The 22,392-nt window shown below is 47.2% G+C and overlaps 1 protein-coding gene across 4 annotated transcripts in view; it reads left to right on the top strand.

The window, feature by feature from the left end:
- LOC140069391 (death-associated protein kinase 2-like) overlaps positions 1–22,392 on the top strand; it is a 66,078-nt gene that overhangs the window by 14,828 nt on the left and 28,858 nt on the right. The window lies entirely within an intron of this gene.

Genomic DNA, 22,392 nt, shown 5'->3' with positions numbered 1-22,392 from the left:
CTATTTCCATTACCCTTTGTCCTGAATCTCGAGCTTTGGGACCTTTAAGCCTTCCATGACTCTGCACATTTTCGTAGTGCTTTGTGTCTGCTGCGATGACAGAAGTGGCAGATCTTTTGTGAGGATGGGAAGACATCGGGATGAGTCACTCACCACTTGTCCTAATCCTGATCCCTCCGCAGTGACTTTTACCTTGTCCCCCTGATTGTTCGGCTGCTTTGACCCTACGAGTCCTCAGATGTTTCCACCACTGCTGGGCTTTTCCACGTCAGAAGATTATAAGATCCAACTGTTCTGTCCTTACTCTGACAAACCTCACCTTAAAAGCTGTGGGGCCCCCTAATATTATAAGAGATTATAATATATATAATATTATACATATATAAAAGAGCCGTCATTAAACAGCCTGAGCATCACCACCTCACAGCACTGGTCACCTTGGAAGAGAAATACCTGCGTTATGTATGTGGCGAGAACATAGTGTCAGCAGGACTTTGAAGAATAATAATAATAATGCATTTGTATTTCAGTAGCTGAAAGTGCACTGCAGGATTGTCCTCACACTGCTGTGCTCCTTGCAGTGAGCTACCATATATACCCTCTGCTTTAAATAAGCGCTGTAGCAGGACTTTGGTTGAATACTATCAATAGTCAGTCAGAGCATAGATAGTGAAGGGACTGTAGAGCAGTTTATTGCAGAGAACCTGGGGTGTCTCCACACTGCTGTGCTCTGTGCTCTTTGCAGTGAACTGTACACCCCCGCTGCTCTAAGTAAGAGCTATAGCAGGACTTTGGTTGAATACAGTCACTCAGAGAATAGTGAAAGGGCTTTGTAGCAGTTTATTGCAGAGAACTTAGAGCACAGCAGTACGAGGACACCTTTCACAGTTCTGCTGCTACTAACAACATACACAAAGGCAGTGGCGTAACTAGGAAAGGCAGGGCCCCATAGCAGATTTCTGCATGGGGCCCCCCTCCCTCTTAAAAATATTTATACATACACAGACGTTTATACAATGACACACACATAACATTCTACATTCACTTTTATGTACTCATTCACACATACATACGTATACACTCATATGCACACATTTAGGTACTCATATATACATTTATACACTAATACATACAGTTTATATGCATCAAAGTTTCATATATACTATTTATATACATACATCACATTCTTTTACATACGGTATATACCCACTGTATATACACATACATGCACTATAGAAATACCATATAGACATACTGAATCTATATACAGCATACACACACACACACATACAGTATATACAGTGTATACATATATAATGCATATACATACAGCATATACACACATACACCATATACATATACTTATTGAAATGCATGTGTCTACATACAGCATATAACCACACATACAGTATATACACAAATACATATGGTATATACAGTATACATACACACACACATACAGTATATTCTGTACAGCATATACATACATAAAGCACATACATACGCACATACAGCACATTGGGACATAGGGACATACAGCACATAGGGACATATAGCACATACAGCACATAGGGACATACAGCACATAGGGACATACAGCACATAGGGACATACAGCACATAGGGACATACAGCACATAGGGACATACAGCACATAGGCACATACAGCACATAGGCACATACAGCACATAGGGACATACAGCACATAGGCACATACAGCACATAGGGACATACAGCACATAGGCACATACAGCACATAGGGACATACAGCACATAGGGACATACAGCACATAGGGACATATAGCACATAGGCACATATAGCACATACAGCACATACATACAGCACATAGGGACATATAGCACATACAGCACATAGGCACATACAGCACATACATACAGCACATAGGCACATATAGCACATACAGCACATACATACAGCACATAGGGACATACAGCACATTGGGACATTGGGACATACAGCACATAGGCACATACGGCACATAGGGACATACAGCACATACGGGACGTACAGCACATTGGGACATAGGGACATACAGCACATAGGGACATAGGGACATACAGCACATAAGGACATACAGCACATAAGGACATACAGCACATAGGCACATATAGCACATACATACAGCACATAGGGACATACAGCACATTGGGACATTGGGACATACAGCACATAGGCACATACAGCACATAGGGACATACAGCACATAGGGACATACAGCACATAGGGACATACAGCACATAGGGACATACAGCACATAGGGACATACAGCACATAGGGACATACAGCACATAGGGACATACAGCACATAGGGACATACAGCACATAGGCACATATAGCACATACAGCACATAGGCACATACAGCACATAGGCACATACATACAGCACATAGGCACATATAGCACATACAGCACATAGGCACATATAGCACATACAGCACATACATACAGCACATACAGCACATAGGCACATACAGCACGTACACACAGCACATAGGGACATACAGCACATACACACAGCACATACAGCACATAGGAACATACAGCATACATACATCAATCTTACATATATAGGGACTTACATTCGGCGGGCGCGGACGGAGTCGGCCGGCCGGGCAACCGTGGAGGAAGTCTACCAGCCAGGCGGCAGTGTAGAGGCTGGGCCGCGGATTGACAAGGCCGGCCTGGAGGCCGCGGAAGCACCGGTACAGCCGGGCGGCCGCCACCGGATTAGGCCCTGCGGCCGCAGGTCTGGCCGGGCAGCCGTAAAGAGACTTGGGCACAGATGTACAAGGTTAGCCAGGCGGCCGCAGAAGGGGTCGGCCATGCGGCCGAAAACAGACTGGGGCAGGCTACCGCGGGGGAACTAGGCTGGTGGGCTGGAGGAGCCGTCAGGGCGGTCGCGCCGAAAGAAGTGGGCGGGCTGAGTGACCACAAGTGCAGAGGCCAAGTCCGGCGGCCTGCAGATAAGGTGGGCAGACAGGGACAGTGGGACGGCACAGGGGTCCGTATGACTGTACAAGGGCGTGTACATCACGTCTTTTCATCCCGGGCCCCTGTGCCGCCGGGCCCCGTAGCAACCGCTACGGCTGCTACGGCTATTGTTACGCCACTGCACAAAGGTAAGATTACACTGATTTCTACAGTATTTGACTCTAAAGGGGTTAAAATAATAATAGGGATCTCAAGATATCTTAGTATCATTTTTTTAAAAAAATATATTGCCAAAATACTCTGGGGCTTGGTACAGAGCTTGTCCACACCTGTTTCTGCCCCACTGGGACTCATAATCTATATATTCTATATGGTCAAATATATAAAAACTGTATACAGTAAAAAATTATTTATTTTATGCATAGCGCCCAATCACAGTACAGCTTTCATTTCATATAATATTCTTGAAAACATTTAAGCTGTGCTCTGGTTGCTATGAACAACAAGGTCAGTTTTTCTCTTAGAGAGTCTGGATTAGGAGAAGACTAGGCCTTGTCCTCCATTCAACCAATCACATTGCCCCTTTCACTTTTCCAGAGCAGGTTGAGAAATAAAAGCTATGCTCTGATTGGTTGCTAGGGGCAACAAGGTCATTTTTATTTTTATAGGCCCAAGTTACTATAAACTGATAATTATTTCTTGAGTTTTATCTAATTACTTCATTTTACTTACAAATCCACAGCTGTGAGAAGTAATAGTTGTATCAGGTGGAATCACAAATGCATAGTACGGACAAATTTTCTGAATAAGCACATAATGTCCCATGTCTTCTAAGCAGGTTTACATGGCATCATATTATGTGATGTGTGCCCCTAAGCAATGTAATTCTGTGCCGCACCAGATCCACATGGGGCGCTATAAAGCTAATTGCTGCTTGGTTGCTATGGGATACTGGGGGGCTTGTATTTCGGCACATAACCCTTGTTTCATCCTCGCTGGAGTCGTATTAGATTTGTGATGCACCTTTCCACCCACGCACCCGGCGATAAAACACTGGCCCATTAGTATTCAGCGAATCTCCCGCACCCGCCAAGCCACAAAGTGCACATTATTCTTTTATTTTCCTCAAGAAATATGCGTTCTCTGCTTTCATAAGAGATTATGGCGTCAGGGGGAAGATGAAGATGTACAGGCCCCCATGCTGTGTGCAGAGGAGATCTGGGGGTGACGCGGGGGAGGGGAGCAGTGATCACAGGATCCCTGGAGGAAATTACAACTTCGACTCATGATGTGTTTGATTAAAAGTTTGTCGAATTTAAATGGTCCCTGGGCTCCCATTTTAACCCTTCCTAGTCAATGAACCAATAGATAAGGCAGTAGTTAACCTGCCTATACCATATTAGTATTCTGAGATGATAGCACAGCAGAAAGTCTAAGCACACAGCTGTTATGTCAGCATTGCATACGCATGCAGTCTATCGCTGTTTCAGGCCAACTATAAACTGACACTGGGGGGTACAGTACAGTGCCACGCTGACACTGGGGGGTACAGTACAGTGCCACGCTGACACTGGGGGGTACAGTACAGTGCCACGCTGACACTGGGGGGTACAGGACAGTGCCACGCTGACACTGGGGGGTACAGGACAGTGCCGCGCTGACACTGGGGGGTACAGGACAGGCCACGCTGACACTGGGGGGTACAGGACAGTGCCACGCTGACACTGGGGGGTACAGGACAGTGCCACGCTGACACTGGGGGGTACAGGACAGTGCCACGCTGACACTGGGGGGTACAGGACAGTGCCACGCTGACACTGGGGGGTACAGGACAGTGCCACGCTGACACTGGGGGGTACAGGACAGTGCCACGCTGACACTGGGGGGTACAGGACAGTGCCACGCTGACACTGGGGGGTACAGGACAGTGCCACGCTGACACTGGGGGGTACAGGACAGTGCCACGCTGACACTGGGGGGTACAGGACAGTGCCACGCTGACACTGGGGGGTACAGGACAGTGCCACGCTGACACTGGGGGGTACAGGACAGTGCCACGCTGACACTGGGGGGTACAGGACAGTGCCACGCTGACACTGGGGGGTACAGGACAGTGCCACGCTGACACTGGGGGGTACAGGACAGTGCCACGCTGACACTGGGGGGTACAGGACAGTGCCACGCTGACACTGGGGGGTACAGGACAGTGCCACGCTGACACTGGGGGGTACAGGACAGTGCCACGCCGACACTGGGGGGTACAGGACAGTGCCACGCCGACACTGGGGGGTACAGGACAGTGCCACGCCGACACTGGGGGGTACAGGACAGTGCCACGCCGACACTGGGGGGTACAGGACAGTGCCACGCCGACACTGGGGGGTACAGGACAGTGCCACGCCGACACTGGGGGGTACAGGACAGTGCCACGCCGACACTGGGGGGTACAGGACAGTGCCACGCCGACACTGGGGGGTACAGGACAGTGCCACGCCGACACTGGGGGGTACAGGACAGTGCCACGCCGACACTGGGGGGTACAGGACAGTGCCACGCCGACACTGGGGGGTACAGGACAGTGCCACGCTGACACTAGGGATACAGGACAGTAGCACAATTGGGGTGCAAGTAACTAACACTTGGGGTACATAATGTCACACTGCACCTGGGGTACAGGGCATGAGACACTGACACTTGGGGGACAGGACAGGGACACGATGACACTTGGGGGTACTGGACAGGGACACGCTGACCCTTGGGGGTACAGGACAGGGACACGCTGACCCTTGGGGGTACAGGACAGGGACACGCTGACCCTTGGGGGTACAGGACAGGGACACGCTGACCCTTGGGGGTACAGGACAGGGACACGCTGACCCTTGGGGGTACAGGACAGGGACACGCTGACCCTTGGGGGTACAGGACAGGGACACGCTGACCCTTGGGGGTACAGGGACACGCTGACCCTTGGGGGACAGGACAGGGACACGCTGACACTTGGGGGACAGGACAGGGACACGCTGACACTTGGGGGACAGGACAGGGACACGCTGACACTTGGGGGACAGGACAGGGACACGCTGACACTTGGGGGACAGGACAGGGACACGCTGACACTTGGGGGACAGGACAGGGACACGCTCACACTTGGGGATAGGACAGGGACACGCTAACACTTGGGGATAGGACAGGGACACGCTCACACTTGGGGCACAGGCAATGTCTCCCTGCATCTGGGGTACAGGGCATGAGACACTCACACTTTGGGTATAGGACTCTCATCAAGTCTTCATCTTGGGTTATTTGCTTTCTGGGCAGGTTATTTGCTGCTGATGTGTGTATATCATACAGGAGTGTACAGGAATCAATTCTTCTATAATTGATTTTCCCACATGTCAGCGTTCAGTGTCAGTCTGCCGGTTGGCCCTGATCCCATGACCCTCTGTGACTTTCTAAGGACCTCCGATGGGCACAGTTGTCTCCTCCTCGGATCCTGATGGGTTAGGTGTCTCCATCCTCAGCCATTCATCCTGATGATTACAGCTTGAACTCTGTGTGATAATCTCAGTAATATCCAGTCCGTGGCTCTCGTTCTGCAATAATCAATATGTAGTAAGTGAAGCATGTCTTGGAATCTTGATGGATTATATTAGACTCTGATGCAATGGGGCATTTATAAAAGCCATAGATCAGCCAAAAGATAATTTATAGATTCACCTGAACTTTCAATTCCCTATAGAGTAATAGCAACAGCGCCACCTCTGGTGGGGTGTCAAATGCAAAGTTAAAATTCCAGTGTAGCACCAAATGATTGACACATTTCTCTATATAAAGATACCCATTTTATTATATTTTTGTGTAATTTTGCTATATTATTTATATATTTTGTTACATTTATTTTTTTTAGCTTTATTGCTAGATGACAGATTTTCACGCCAATTCCTAATATAGTGCTCCAGAAATGTCTTCCTCTCAAGCTGAAGCCAAACCCATTGTGTCTCTGGAAAATACCAAACTTGGAGGAAATTCATGTTCTGATGTGCAAGACGTTGTGTCTCTGGTGTCTGTCATATAATCCCCCGTTTTATCTCCGTCGTCCCCGCACTGTCCTTGTATAGTCATCTGGATTGACTATACTTTATGTTTGGTACCTTGGTTCATCCTCAGGATAGCCCTAATAATAGATATAGGAAACAATGAGGCTCCTTCTACCAGGCAGAAGGATTTTTTTTGTATTATCATGGTCTTGATAGCTGTTCATGAAACAGCACCCCACTAGGTAAGGAGGTGTAATGCTGCCTTAAGGGCAGTTATCAACTTTGTGTTCTCTACTATATTACTATGTAGAAAATTGGTGAGGGTAGCTACCTAGTATACACCATATGACTAATGCAGAGTTCCCATTTCTCCCAAGTATAATCCAATTCTGTTAACATGCTGTCTCCACAAGAGGGAGCTCTCTGTATACCCGGCAGAACTGAAGTATATTTTCTGCTGTATCAAATTCTATCGTTCTGATACTGTCTTCAGAGCTGTGTATACAAGTCCATGGCTTTACTAGTGTATCTAAACCTTTCACATGTGACACATCTTGTATTATTACTGATTATTCTGATGTCATTATCTGTAGACATGTTTTGGCTTGTGTTTGCTCTTCTAACATTGGGGTACTGTTATACATAGTTGCCACTTTCTCATACATAGTAGATTTGCAGCCCCCCCCCTTCTTCTATCCCGCAGGTAAAACCTCCTGTAATCTCAGATTTCCATGCTGCAGCTGATTCATCCCCTGCTTTGTATCCTCTGTACACAAGGTGTCGGTGACGTGGTGTGAATCCGAAAGGGCCAGGGATGTCTTGTGTCGTTGTAGCATCGCAATGTTTCTGCTTGTATTTTCAGAAGGTTTTACTTTTTTTTTTTTCTCATGCCGTAAAATCCAAGCCAGGAAAATGTTCTCCCGGAGGCAGCGGTCTTGTAATGACTTGTAATGAATCACACGGAGAAGTTGTGCCTCCATTCAGATATGTCATTTATTCACTCACTGGCCCGCCTTTGCCAGTCTGCCAATCAACCTGTGCCAGTTTATAAGTACCAACGCAATCCTGCACTAGTTGTGACCATAGACAGATTACATGAGGATATGATGTCCTGTAACTCCGTCGCCCCCCTACACCTCCACCAATGTTCACGAGGCACGGATCACCTAGGCATGACGTAGATCCAAAAGAAATAGCATCCAGCCAGGTCTTCACAGTGCAAAAAGCTTTTTTATTAGGCAATCAAAACATCCTGTGCTTTAAGATCAAAAAATCAACACTTTTCGAGTGCTACAGCACCCTTAATCATGATCAGTCATGACGGCACTTGAAATGTCTTGATTTTTTTTCTCTTAGACCACTGGATGTTTTGATTGCCTGATTAAAAGCCTTTTGAACTATGAACTGAATAGAGTTTCTTTTGGATCTACCAAAAATCAAATGCCTTTAAATAATTGATCATCAGTAAGTCTGACCACGTTTGTAAAAGCAGAAGTTCTGGCGGTTCTTGAATTCAGGTATAGGTTATCACAATGTCGAAAGACATCAGAAATAAGCATACGGCACTACTCTGTTACCATTACTACTCTACTCTTTACCACTATGCTATGCTGACCTTTGACCTACGGTAATATGTATACCAGCTAATGACCATTTCTTATTATGGATAATTAGATAATTTTATCCTATTCCATTTTACAAGATTATGACCTTTTGTGTTAGGGGCCGGTATAGAACCTCTGTGACACTTAGCAGGATAAAAAGTTCTGATCCATCTGCTCCTCTGATGCACAGAATGGAACCCGGACTGTTTGCTTTTCTTTCTGTTGAGCAAACATTTAAGACTTAGTCATAGAAACATTCCTGTAAAAGTATCTGCTCATTAAGAGGGAAATACACATTGTCACGAGACAATCACTAGAGTGGTAGAAGTATTCTGCTCTCAGGCCTGCGGCAGTGTGTGAGGGCGGTATTATATCATTCCTGCTTCTACATTTACTAACAGAATTGTAAAACAAGTAAAGAGAGTGATACCAACAAGTTACTCCCAGCATGCTTCAGGATATCTATTGCCTCCTATGCACAAGAATACAACTAATATAATAATATTGATCCTTATGTACATGACTATAACTATTATAGTACTGCCCCCTATGTACAAGAATATAACTATTATAATACTGCCCCCTATGTACAGGGATATAACTACTATAATACTGCCCCCTTGCTGGGAGGTTGTGTGAGAGCAGAGCTCCTGAAGTCTCCTGATGTCTGGAGCGAGCCCAGGGCGGGGCCACCCTGGGTGGGGAGATTCCCCAAGCAAGGCCCAGGCTTCCAGGCCTACACCGGGAGTGAACTCCCAAAAGCTTTCTACTAGGGATGCAAATCCCAATGTTACTAACAGAGAAGTTTGTGGACAGAATGTTGATTTATTAAAGAAGAAACAAGACAAGGAAGTGAGTACAACAGTGAAAGCAGTGAGTCCCATGTCCAGCCAGCGTGGAGGAGCTCAGGTGATGCAGAGTGTGAGATCAGCAGCAGGTGCACAGCCCCCCACTCCTGCACCCAGGCAGAGGAGAACATCATTGGAAAGACAAACCCTGCAAGAAAATCTGCAGCAGATGGATGTTGTGTCCAGCATGTCCTGTCCAGGCCGCACCAGATCTGCTGTAAAGCCACAGACCAGGCCTGCACAGTGTGCACCAGCCACAGCCACTGCCAGTACAAGCAGCAAGCCTGGGGAGCCAAGGCCAGAGACAGGAGGAGGACTACAGAGACCAGCACGGCAGCTGAAGGAGACCACCCGAGCGCCTGAGCTGCAGATGGCGGAGGAGATCCCGGCACTGGTAAGGAGGATGGGGGAGCTAAGTCACCACAAGCAGATGCTGCAGATGCAGATAGACTGTATGTACAGCCTGAGGACCGCGCACCCTGAGAGCAGCGCCCTGTACAATAGTAAGCTGCAGGCGCTAAGTAAGGAGCTGGCGGTGGTGGTCAGGGACATGGACTGTGTTCTGGAGAGGATGGGACCCCTGGCCGAGTCCTATAAGAACAGGGAGCGCTTTGCCCAGCAGAAGCAGAGCTGTAACCCTGGACCCCGGGCCCCTGCAGCACAAGCTGGACCCGTCCCCCCAGATGCACCCCAAAAAATGTCAGTGCAAGTACTGAAACCTGCAAGCTTTTCTTTCCAGAAGGGACAAACTCAAGAGCAGCCGCAGATCCCCGCAGCAGATATAAATGCTGTAGTACCACAGGTCCCAGCAGAGACTGTGCAGCAGCAGGACAGTGGACTTCCATCCATGCATCATGGTGATGCGGTGACCCAGGAGAACTTTACTGTTGTGGCAGAGACTGGGGACACTGGTGGACATCTTGATGTGTCTGAGGGGTCGGGGGATGGAGGGGACTCAGAGTCTATCTGGGAGGTGCAGCCACCGGAGGATAATGTACAGGTGGATGGGGGGCAGGGGGTACAGGATAATGTGTGTGATTTTCCCCCACTAACATCGAGCCCCCCAGAAGAGTCAGGTCCCTCTAGAGCTGACCCTCCCCCCAATACCCAGAGTGAGACCCGTCAGGAACCTCCCAAAAACGCCTGGAGCCGCGGTGCTCCCTCCTTCACCTCCGGCGCGCACTACTCCGGGCAGGCATTTAAGAGGAGGAACGTGGTGCGCTTTAAGAACAGAGGTGCAAAGGAAGATCTCCCGGATAGGAGGTTTGTGGTGCGGGATCTCCTGTGCCGCCAGATGGGGTTCATGCCTGATGATATCCTGGCGGTCATCAACCTTCCAGACAGACAGGGCTATGATGTCAGCTTTAAGCTCATGTCCAGTCTGGATAGGTTTTGGGATAAATTACCCCGGTTTGGGGACAAGGACGGCTGGAATAAGTTTACATTTGTCCCCATATCCAGACCAGGTACTGTGGTAGTTAATATAATATTCTGGAATGAGTCTGTTCCCCCTCAGGATGTTCTAGTGTGGCTCAGGCGCCATTGTGATCTGCTGTCTGACCTCACTAAGAACAGGGACACTGACGGTATCTGGACTGGAGGGTGGAAGGTGCTGGTAAAACTGCGCCAATATAACAATATCACCCTACACCTCCCCAACTCCTTCTTTATAGGGAGAGAGAAAGGTGTCTGTTTCTACCCAGGGCAACCACGGAAGTGCTTTAGGTGCGGTAGGATTGGTCACGTGGCCAAAATATGTACTGTGGTAAAATGTAACCTGTGTGGGGAGGTCGGCCATCTCAGTGCCACCTGTGAGAAGGTCAAGTGTAATCTATGCGGTGAGATGGGCCACCCACACAAGGATTGCCCAGAAGCCTGGCACAACATCGCCAGGGACTTCTCAGATGATGAGATGGTACAGGAGGCAGACGCCTTAGAGGAGGAGGCCCTGGTGTCGGGCCAAATTCTGACTAGGCGGGAGGTACAACAGGGCTCAGGTGAGACAGTTCCGGCACCGCAGCAGTCAGACAGCGCTCAGGGGAGTGTGGAGGTTGTAACCCAGGAGAAGCCTCAGGCAGCCACCTCTGTAACATCTACTGAATATGAGGAGGTGAAAAAGAATAAAAGGAAGAAAAAAGACAAATCCTCCCGTAAGCCTGAGGAGTACAGTGCAGAGCCTAAGACCAGGAGAAAGTCCATTGGTGATAACGGGGTCATGGTCCTTTCCAACCGGTTTGATGCTCTGTCAGAGTCAGATGGGGATTATGAGCGAGAGCTGGAAAGAATTGATAATGAGTGTGAGGTGGACATAGGGGACCCCCCAACTAAAAAGAAGCCCCCTCCTGAAGATACCGCTGTAGAGTCAGACATGGAGATAGGTGGAAGACAGGGGGACACTGACTCTGACACATGATGATGGGGGTCACTGCTCTGCTTTTTCTCGTTGTGATGGCTGGGTTCTCTCTAAAAGTTGCTTCTAGCAACGTCAACAGCATTAAAGTAAGAAGGACCAGACACGCCGTGTATGACCACCTGAGATATCTTGACGCGGATGTCATCTTCCTGCAGGAGACCCGTCTGACCACCTTGGGGCATCTCCGTGAGGCTGAGCGTGAGTGGCGGTCTGGTCCTTCTTACTGGTCACTGGCTGTGGAGCCGTACGCCGGGGTCGCTATACTGTTTAACACCACAGACGTGACGGTGCACAGGCTGACGGAGGTCGCTATGGGGAGGTGCCTGGTGCTAGAGGTGACCATCCATGGTAGGCGGCTCCGGCTGATTAACATCTATGGCCCACAGACAGTGACAGAGAGAATCCAGCTGTTCAATGAGGTACGGCAGTATCTATTTACCTCTATCCCTGTGATAATGGCGGGCGACTTTAATGTTACCATGACATCAGGTGACAGGTCCTCGGGCAGAGCAGTGGTCAGAGACTCCAAAGTCCTAAAGAGCATTATATCACAGGCCAATCTGTGTGATGTGTTCACCCTGGATGGTAGGACACCTAAATACACCTACTCCTGTGCTGACAGACATAGCAGGATCGATATGGCGTTTGTCAGTCCCTCAGAGAATCTAAGTGGGATGAGCGAGAGAGTCGTCCCATATTCTGACCATCTGGCCTTATTGTTTTCCATGGGAGCCACTAACCGCTCGGATATTGGTCGGGGGTTATGGAGGCTCAATTCCAGCGTCCTGGATGATGTCTATGTCCAGAATTGTATCCACTCCCTTTTTCAGGACCAGCTCCAGAGACAGGACTTTTATGACAACATATCTGACTGGTGGGAGAACGTCAAGGAGGAGATCAGGTCCCTCTTAAGGAGACTGTCAGTGAAGAAGGGTAAGAGCAAGTACAGCCAGTATCTCAAGCTGCGGAGAGAATTGGAGTCACTGTATTCGGCGGGAGGGGGGGACAAACAAAAAATTGACCGACTGAAGTCTGAAATAAAGCAGTATCAGTACAGCCGCTACACGTCCCTGGTAATAGAAAGAGATTACGGAAAACTGGGAGTTCCCGATCCCTATGAAAATTGCCGGGAACGTGTGGCCAAGAAATCGATCACAGGTCTCACTGACTCCCAGGGAAATTTGCAGGAATCTCGGGAGGGTATCCTGGGGGTGGTGAGATCCTACTATGCTGAGTTATTTCAGAAGAAGGTTTTGGATAAAGAGAAAATGGCTCAATTCTTGGAGGCAACTCCAGGCCCTGACACTAGAGATTTGGACTTTTCTCCTTTGACAGCAGGAATAACAGAGGAGGAGGTTAAAGAGGCCATCAATAAATTACATCTGAAGAAGGCACCAGGTCCTGATGGAATAACATGTGAATTCTATAAGAAGTTCAGAGACCTCTTAGCCCCGATCCTTGTGGATGTATTTACCAATTGTCTAGAGAATAACCTGATGCCTCCATCCATGAGAGTGTCCTCCCTTATTCTGCTGTCTAAAGGTAAGGAGCCTAGTGACATCAAGAACTGGAGGCCGATCGCCCTCTTGAATGTCGACAGGAAGATTCTGGCAAAAATTCTATTCTCTAGGTTAGTCTGTTTGTCCCCGGCACTGTTGGCAGGCTCTCAGTACAGCACAGTAAAAGGGCGGAACATCTCTGGAGCAGTCATCTCGATAAGGGAGATGTTTGAGAGATGTAAAGCTCTGAGGTGTGGGAGATATGTTGTAGGTCTGGACCAGGCTAAAGCCTTTGACAGGGTTGATCACGATTATCTATGGGCCACTTTGTCAAAGTACGGTATTCCGGGACAATTTATAGATTGGCTGAGAACTTTATATAGAGAGGCGAAGAGCTTTCCTCTGATCAATGGTTGGCAGGGGGACACTTTTGAAGTAGAGGCCGGGGTACGACAGGGCTGCCCCCTGAGTCCACTGCTGTATGTGTTTGCCATAGACTTGTTTCTGCGATCACTGCAGCGGTGTGATTTTCAGGGGGTGCCTGTTCCCCATTGCTTGCCTTTGAAGGTAGTCGCCTACGCGGATGATGTGACTGTGGTGATATCTGAACCTCGTGAGGTGGAGATGTTGTCTGCAGCCATCAGAAGTTACTCAGAGGCCTCCGGGTCTCTGGTCAACCTTGAGAAGAGTCAAGCTTTCTGGACATTGGATACTGCTCCTGGCTTTGATCTGCCACAGTTCGCCAAGGCCTCCACCCATATTAAGATCCTTGGGATTAAATTTGGGAGGGAAGATAATGCCAAACTAAATTGGGAAGAGAAGTTGGATACCGGAAATACAAAGGTTCAGCGATGGAAGAACTGGAGGCTGACCTATAGAGAAAGGGTTACTCTGATGAAGACTTACCTGGTCCCTGTCTTCCTCTACGTCTCTGTCGTCTTTCCTTTGCCAGAATCTTTCTCCGCTCGGCTCTTTAGCCTGTTCTTCCAGCTTTTATGGGGGAATAGGTTGAACCCAGTAAAAAGAGGGATCACCTACCTGCAGAGGAGAGAGGGTGGACTGGATATGTTAAATCCAAGGGTATTTTTTGACTCCATGTTTCTGAAAGTTAATTTTGGTTGCCTGGACTCAAACAATGGTCTCCTGTGGGTAAGTAGTGTCAGGGACTGGATATTGCCTTTTGCAGAGTCTTGGGTGCGAGGCGGCAGTCTCAAGAGGGGCCGATGGACTCCTGGCTTCCTCCCCCAGTATCTGGAGTATGGTCTCAGGTGTTTGAAAAAGTGGAGAATAGATAAGACATATCTGGAGAATAAGACCAGGAAGGACCTCTATATGAGTGTCTGTAGATCATTCTATACATTACAGCCAGCTCTGAGGGACTGCACAACGGCCACCCTGCAGGAGAGTCTGAGGTTCCTTAATGGACCGAGGCTTCCAGCCAAATTCTTTGATATCGCCTGGTTGTCTCTGCATGGGAAGCTTTTCGTCAAAGGAAATTTAAAATTCCTGAGTCTTTCTGACCGTTTGTGCCCCCTAGGATGTCAACAAGAGGAGACTATGGAGCACTTTACTACCGAGTGCCAGGGAGGGAGGCAGATATGGCAGGAGGTGTCCCGCAGGCTCAGAATACCACGTCTACAGTCTCTCAGATACCCAGATATCATCTATGGGGTAACACCACATATAATGGACATTGACCGGGGGACCATGTACCTCATTATCACCACCATAAAGTATTATCACTGGCACAACAGGACCCGAGTCTCCATCCACAACGAGTCCTTCCAGCACATGACCGCAGTCACACTCATCATGTCTGAGCTCAGTTGGATCCGATCCATAGAGATTGGGAAAAGTGATGGGAATAGAAAGTTATGGAGGAATTTATGTCTATACTGATGCATCATGTAATTCTGTTTATTTCTGACTTTTTTCCCTTAAACCAGTGATGGACATTTAAGTTATTACAAATGTAATTTTGATATATGATTTCTTGTAAATTCTGATAAGAATGTATAATGTATTTTGTTTGTTTTTACTAATAAAAATAGCCCCCTATGTACAGCGATATAACTACTATAATACTGCCCCCTATGTACAGCGATATAACTACTATAATACTGCCCCCTATGTACAAGAATATAACTACTATAATACTGCCCCCTATGTACAAGAATATAACTACTATAATACTGCCCCCTATGTACTAGAATATAACTACTATAATACTGCCCCCTATGTACAGCGATATAACTACTATAATACTGCCCCCTATGTACAAGAATATAACTACTATAATACTTCCCCCTATGTACAAGAATATAACTACTATAATACTGCCCCCTATGTACAAGAATATAACTACTATAATACTGCCCCCTATGTACAAGAATATAACTACTATAATACTGCCCCCCATGTACAAGAATATAACTACTATAATACTGCCCCCTATGTACAGCGATATAACTACTATAATACTGCCCCCTATGTACAAGAATATAACTACTATAATACTTCCCCCTATGTACAAGAATATAACTACTATAATACTGCCCCCTATGTACAAGAATATAACTACTATAATACTGCCCCCTATGTACAAGAATATAACTACTATAATACTGCCCCCATGTACAAGAATATAACTACTATAATACTGCCCCCTATGTACAAGAATATAACTACTATAATACTACCCCCTTTGTACAAGAATATAACTACTATAATACTGCCCCCTATGTACAAGAATATAACTACTATAATACTGCCCCCTATGTACAAGAATATAACTACTATAATACTGCCCCCTATGCACAGGAATATAACTACTATAATACTGCCCCCTATGTTCAAGAATATAACTACTATAATACTGCCCCCTATGTACAAGAATATAACTACTATAATACTGCCCCCTATGTACAAGAATATAACTACTATAATACTACCAGATATATGAGAACATTTCCCCAGCCCTTCTGGCACCTTCATATCTCTGTATCGCACACATAACATAGTGGAATGTACAGTATTAGGAAGGAAATGGTGGCAGTAGATGGAAGTACAATAGTGAGAAGTCATCAGTCATTATGGAAGTAAATTTCCACTATCGGTCTCAGATCTTGCAGTGCCTGGTGCAGTTTCCTTCTGGATATTTTCACACTGATGTCAGTCTGGCTGAGCTGCACTTAAGGATTTACTGCACATTCCCTTATTCCACCTGCGGAGCTCTTCTATCTGTTACGTGTCCTCCCCACGTTCTGTGTCTCTTCATAGGATTTAATTCTTCTATGTCAGGCTCTGGGTTTTCTAGCAGATTTTCTGTTTGATTCATACATAGGTGGCGCTGTTTCTTTAAACAATGTGAAAAAAATACATTTATGTACATTATATAACACTTATTATGCAGGTTTCACTGTTTACCAGTGTGTGGGGTGTGTAGGAACGAACACTTAGCCTGACGGGATGATGAAATGTATTCCTCTCGTATAACATGGCTGTTGTCTTTTTTATATCTCCTCCAAGATGGATAGAGATCTGTTCTGTTCACACTTGTGACCCAGTGCCCCTGCAGCCATGCCCCAGCCATCACACTAGTGACCCAGTGCCCCTGGCAGCCATGCCCCAGCCATCACATTAGAGACCCAGTGCCCCTGCAGCCATACCCCAGCCATCACACTAGTGACCCAGTGCCCCTGCAGCCATGCCCCAGCCATCACACTAGTGACCCAGTGCCCCTGCAGCCATGCCTGTCCCAGCCATCACACTAGTGACCCAGTGCCCCTGCAGCCATGCCTGCCCCAGCCATGACACTAGTGACCCAGTGCTCCTGCAGCCATGCCCCAGCCATCACATTAGAGACCCAGTGCCCCTGCAGCCATACCCCAGCCATCACACTAGTGACCCAGTGCCCCTGCAGCCATGCCCCAGCCATCACACTAGTGACCCAGTGCCCCTGCAGCCATGCCTGTCCCAGCCATCACACTAGTGACCCAGTGCCCCTGCAGCCATGCCTGCCCCAGCCATGACACTAGTGACCCAGTGCTCCTGCAGCCATGCCTGCCCAAGCCATCACACTAGTGACCCAGTGCTCCTGCAGCCATGCCCCAGCCATCACCCTAGAGACCCAGTGCCCCTGCTGCCATGCCCCAGCCATCACACTAGTGACCCAGTGCCCCTGGCAGCCATATCCTAGCCATCACACTAGTGACCCAGTGCCACCAGCAGCCATGCTCCAGCCATCACACTAGTGACCCAGTGCCCCTGCAGCCATACCCCAGCCATCACACTAGTGACCCAGTGCCCCTGCAGCCATGCCCCAGCCATCACACTAGTGACCCAGTGCCCCTGCAGCCATGCCTGTCCCAGCCATCACACTAGTGACCCAGTGCCCCTGCAGCCATGCCTGCCCCAGCCATGACACTAGTGACCCAGTGCTCCTGCAGCCATGCCTGCCCAAGCCATCACACTAGTGACCCAGTGCTCCTGCAGCCATGCCCCAGCCATCACCCTAGAGACCCAGTGCCCCTGCTGCCATGCCCCAGCCATCACACTAGTGACCCAGTGCCCCTGCAGCCATGCCTGCCCCAGCCATCAGACTAGTGACCCAGTTCCCCTTGCAGCCATGCCCCAGCCATCACCCTAGAGACCCAGTGCCCCTGCTGCCATGCCCCAGCCATCACACTAGTGACCCAGTGCCCCTGCTGCCATGCCCCAGCCATCACACTAGTGACCCAGTGCCCCTGGCAGCCATACCCCAGCCATCACACTAGTGACCCAGTGCCCCTGGCAGCCATGCCCCAGCCTTCACACTAGTGACCCAGTGCCCCTGGCAGCCATGCCCCAGCCATCACACTAGTGACCCAGTGCCCCTGCAGCCATGCCCCAGGCATCAGACTAGTGACCCAGTGCCCTTGCTGCCATGCCCCAGCCATCACGCTAGTGACCCAGTGCCCCTGCAGCCATACCCCAGCCATCACGCTAGTGACCCAGTGCCCCTGCAGCCATACCCCAGCCATCACGCTAGTGACCCAGTGCCCCCAGTTTTTAGCAACTTCTCGGATGGATTTTTTTCCGAATTTCTTGCAATCTTTCATAGTTTATACGGTTGAAAAAAAAAACGATGGTTTGTTTCACTTGCATCCAGAGCTCCTTTGACCGCATGTTTTCTACACAGCAAAGTCTTCTAAATGCAAGGATCACACCTCAAATCAACTCCAGGTCTTTTATCTACTTAATTGAAAATGACCTAATGAACAAATCGCCCACACCTGCCCATGGAGCACCCCAAGAATTAACTCTTCAATTGCTTTTTGTCCCTTTGAAAACAGGGTGGCTCCATTTTTTTAGGTGCAGAAACTCCTAAACCCTTCATCCCATGGTAATGTTGATGAAAGTTGAAAGTCTTTATGTCCATGTCCATTATATAACCAGAACTTGAATAAACGGGTAAAAAAAAAAGTTTTGTGTCCAAATATTTATGGACCTAATTGTATCTTTGTGATTTCAGAAAAATGTTTGTCTGTTTTTCTATAACGTGTTATGGATTCCTCTGCCGTGTGTCACACCCCAGAATAATTTGTAGGGATGATGCCAGCCATCATATAGCGTGCCCACACCCCGCAGTAGCCTGGCACCTGTGATACCAGTCTCACCTTGGCGGCTGATGGCTCTGTGTTTGGTTATAGATTATTAGGGAGCGGTCTCTTATTGACCTGTTTTCTGCTGTAGGTGGATAAACGGGTTATACTGCCGAGTGTTTGGGGTTGGAAGAATATCTAATGTGTCTATTAGATAGACGGAGACAACACTTGCTCACAGATCAAACTCCTCCCACACTTAAAGGGGAAGTCTTCTTCTAGTCTACTTAGAAGGAACCTTCCCCCATTCGGAGGTGCCTATGATCAGCCTATAACACATGGTGTTGAACATGTTAGATTGGTCTTATTTGCTCAGGGGCATGACCTTAAGGGCAGGGGTGTGGTCATGCAAATTAGAACTTTTAATTTCCATTCTGTGCAGTTTTATGTTACAGTATATGGTATAGGGATTGATATTACAGAATAGGTTGCTAGATTACATGTATGAGCAGTAAGCGCTCCGCTACCACGGAGGCTATTGTAATAATTGATTTTTGTATATGAGCCAAGGCCCCAGGATGTGCTGCGGATAGGCTTGTGTTTGTCACGGATACTGTAATTATTCTTTGTAATCAGAGACTCGTGGTGAGACTTTCATGTCTGTAATGTTCTGTGGCTGAATCATTCACACATGGAGCACTGATGGGAGGCCGCACATTATACTGTATCCCTATAGCTCCTTATACACAATCCAGTGTCTATAAGGGCTACTATATACAGAATAGGAGTAGTAGTACTGTGCTGTGTGTGTGTATGTGTGTAATATATATATATATATATAATATATATATATATATATATATATATATATATATATATATATGATGGGAGTAGTAGTCCTATGCCCATAGGATAGTGGGAGTAGTACTGTGCTCTATCCATATCTACACGATAGGTGTAGTAGAACTGTACTGTGCCAATATATACAGGATAGGAGTAGTAGTACTGTGCTGCACCCATTTATACAGGACAGGAGTAGTAGTACTTTGCTGTGTACATATATACAGGATAGGAGTAGTAGTACTGTGTTGACCCCCATATATACAGGATAGGAGTAGTAGTACTGTGCTTTGCCCAAATATACAGGATAGGGGTAGTAGTATGGTGCTGTGTCTATATATACAGAACAGGAGTAGTAGTACTTTGTTGTGCCCATATATACAGGACAGGAGTAGTAGTACTGTGCTGTGCCTATAGATACAGGACAGGAGTAGTAGTACTGTGCTCTGCCCATATATACAGGACAGGAGTAGTAGTACTGTGCTCTGCCCATATATACAGGAGTAGTAGTACTGTGCTGTGCCAATATATACAGGATAGGAGTAGTAGTACTGTGCTGTGCCCATATATACAGGACAGAAGTAGTAGTACTGTGCTCTGCCCATATATACAGGAGTAGTAGTACTGTGCTGTGCCCATATATACAGGATAGGAGTAGTAGTACTGTGCTGTACCCATATATACAGGATAGGAGTAGTAGTACTGTGCTGTGCCCATATATACAGGATAGGAGTAGTAGTACTGTGCTGTACCCATATATACAGGATAGGAGTAGTAGTGCTGTGCTGTGCCCCTGTATACAGGATAGGAGTAGTAGTACTGTGCTGTGCCCATATATACAGGATAGGAGTAGTAGTACTTTGCTGTGTACATATATACAGGATAGGAGTAGTAGTACTGTGCTGTGCCCATATATACAGGATAGTAGTGCTGTACATGCAGGGTAGGAGAATACATGAACACATACAGAATGTTATTATATTCACACTCTTGATTAATATCCGGAGACTGAAAACTTGTAAAACCCATAAAATTGTAATGGATCACACAGCTGATGTTTGTTACAATGTATCCAGTCTAAATAAAATGCATGGGCACATAGAATGTTACCTTGTATCAGTGCAGGAAAAAGGTAACGGCCTGATGTGGATACAATTGTAACAAACAGATGTGAAGTTCACTTAATAATTAAGTACTAGATTATTCCCACTCCCTTACAGCAAGCAGATTTATTGAAAACAGTGAGGAATAGGAACACAAAGAAGGACACTACATCTGTACATGTATAAGGAGTCACTCTCTTTGTAAGCTTCTTCTCAGAGGTGACATTTTTGGGTTGCCTCCAGCTCCCTTGGTTGTGCACAGAAGGAGTCAAGTGTCCATGGACCGGAGACGAGATGCTCTCTTCACAGCCTCAGACTTGTGATAGCCGGGCCCAGATAAGAGGGAGAGGGCACCGGCGTGCGTCACAGGGAGGGAAGGAGGGCACTGACAGGATCTCTGCTCCCGAATCATCTCCCCTACCCTAGTACAGCAGGTTATTCGCTGTGCGCTGTCTGATGACTGATAGCTCTTTGGCTCAGAGGACGTCATATCTCTTTTATTATTCTGAAAAGTTCAACGTATTCTGCGTTGTATATAAGCTGTGACATCATCTATTGTCAGTAGTGATGTAATGATGGGTCAGTGTTATCTATATACAGGTCATTGTTCAGGAAGGGGGAGGAGATAAGCTGTGACATCATCTATTGTCAGTAGTGATGTAATGATGGGTCAGTGTTATCTATATAGAGGACATTGTACAGGGAGGGGGAGGAGATAAGCTGTGACATCATCTATTGTCAGTAGTGATGTAATGATGGGTCAGTGTTATTTATATACAGGTCATTGTTCAGGAAGGGGGAGGAGATAAGCTGTGACATCATCTATTGTCAGTAGTGATGTAATGATGGGTCAGTGATATCTATATATAGGTCATTGTACAGGGAGGGGGAGGAGATAAGCTGTGACATCATCTATTGTCAGTAGTGATGTAATGATGTGTCAGTGTTATCTATATATAGGTCATTGTACAGGGAGGGGAGGAGGTAAGCCGTGACATCACCTATTGTCAGTAGTGATGTAATGGTGGGTCAGTGTTATCTATATACAGGTCATTGTACAGGGAGGAGGAGGAGATAAGCTGTGACATCATCTATTGTCAGTAGTGATGTAATGTTGGGTCAGTGTTATCTATATAGAGGTCATTGTACAGGGAGGGGGGAGGAGATAAGCTGTGACATCATCTATTGTCAGTAGTGATGTAATGGTGGGTCAGTGTTATCTATATACAGGTCATTGTACAGGGAGGAGGAGGAGATAAGCTGTGACATCATCTATTGTCAGTAGTTATGTAATGATGGGTCAGTGTTATCTATATAGAGGTCATTGTACAGGGAGGGGGGAGGAGATAAGCTGTGACATCATCTATTGTCAGTAGTGATGTAATGGTGGGTCAGTGTTATCTATATACAGGTCATTGTACAGGGAGGGGAGGAGGTAAGCTGTGACATCATCTATTGTCAGTAGTGATGTAATGATGGGTCAGTGTTATCTATATAGAGGTCATTGTACAGGG

Source organism: Engystomops pustulosus, chromosome 7 (assembly GCF_040894005.1).
Source record: "Engystomops pustulosus chromosome 7, aEngPut4.maternal, whole genome shotgun sequence".
Classification (NCBI taxonomy): domain Eukaryota; kingdom Metazoa; phylum Chordata; class Amphibia; order Anura; family Leptodactylidae; genus Engystomops; species Engystomops pustulosus.
The sequence above is the reverse complement of the archived record's forward strand: the minus strand, read 5'-3'. Positions and strand labels throughout refer to the sequence as shown.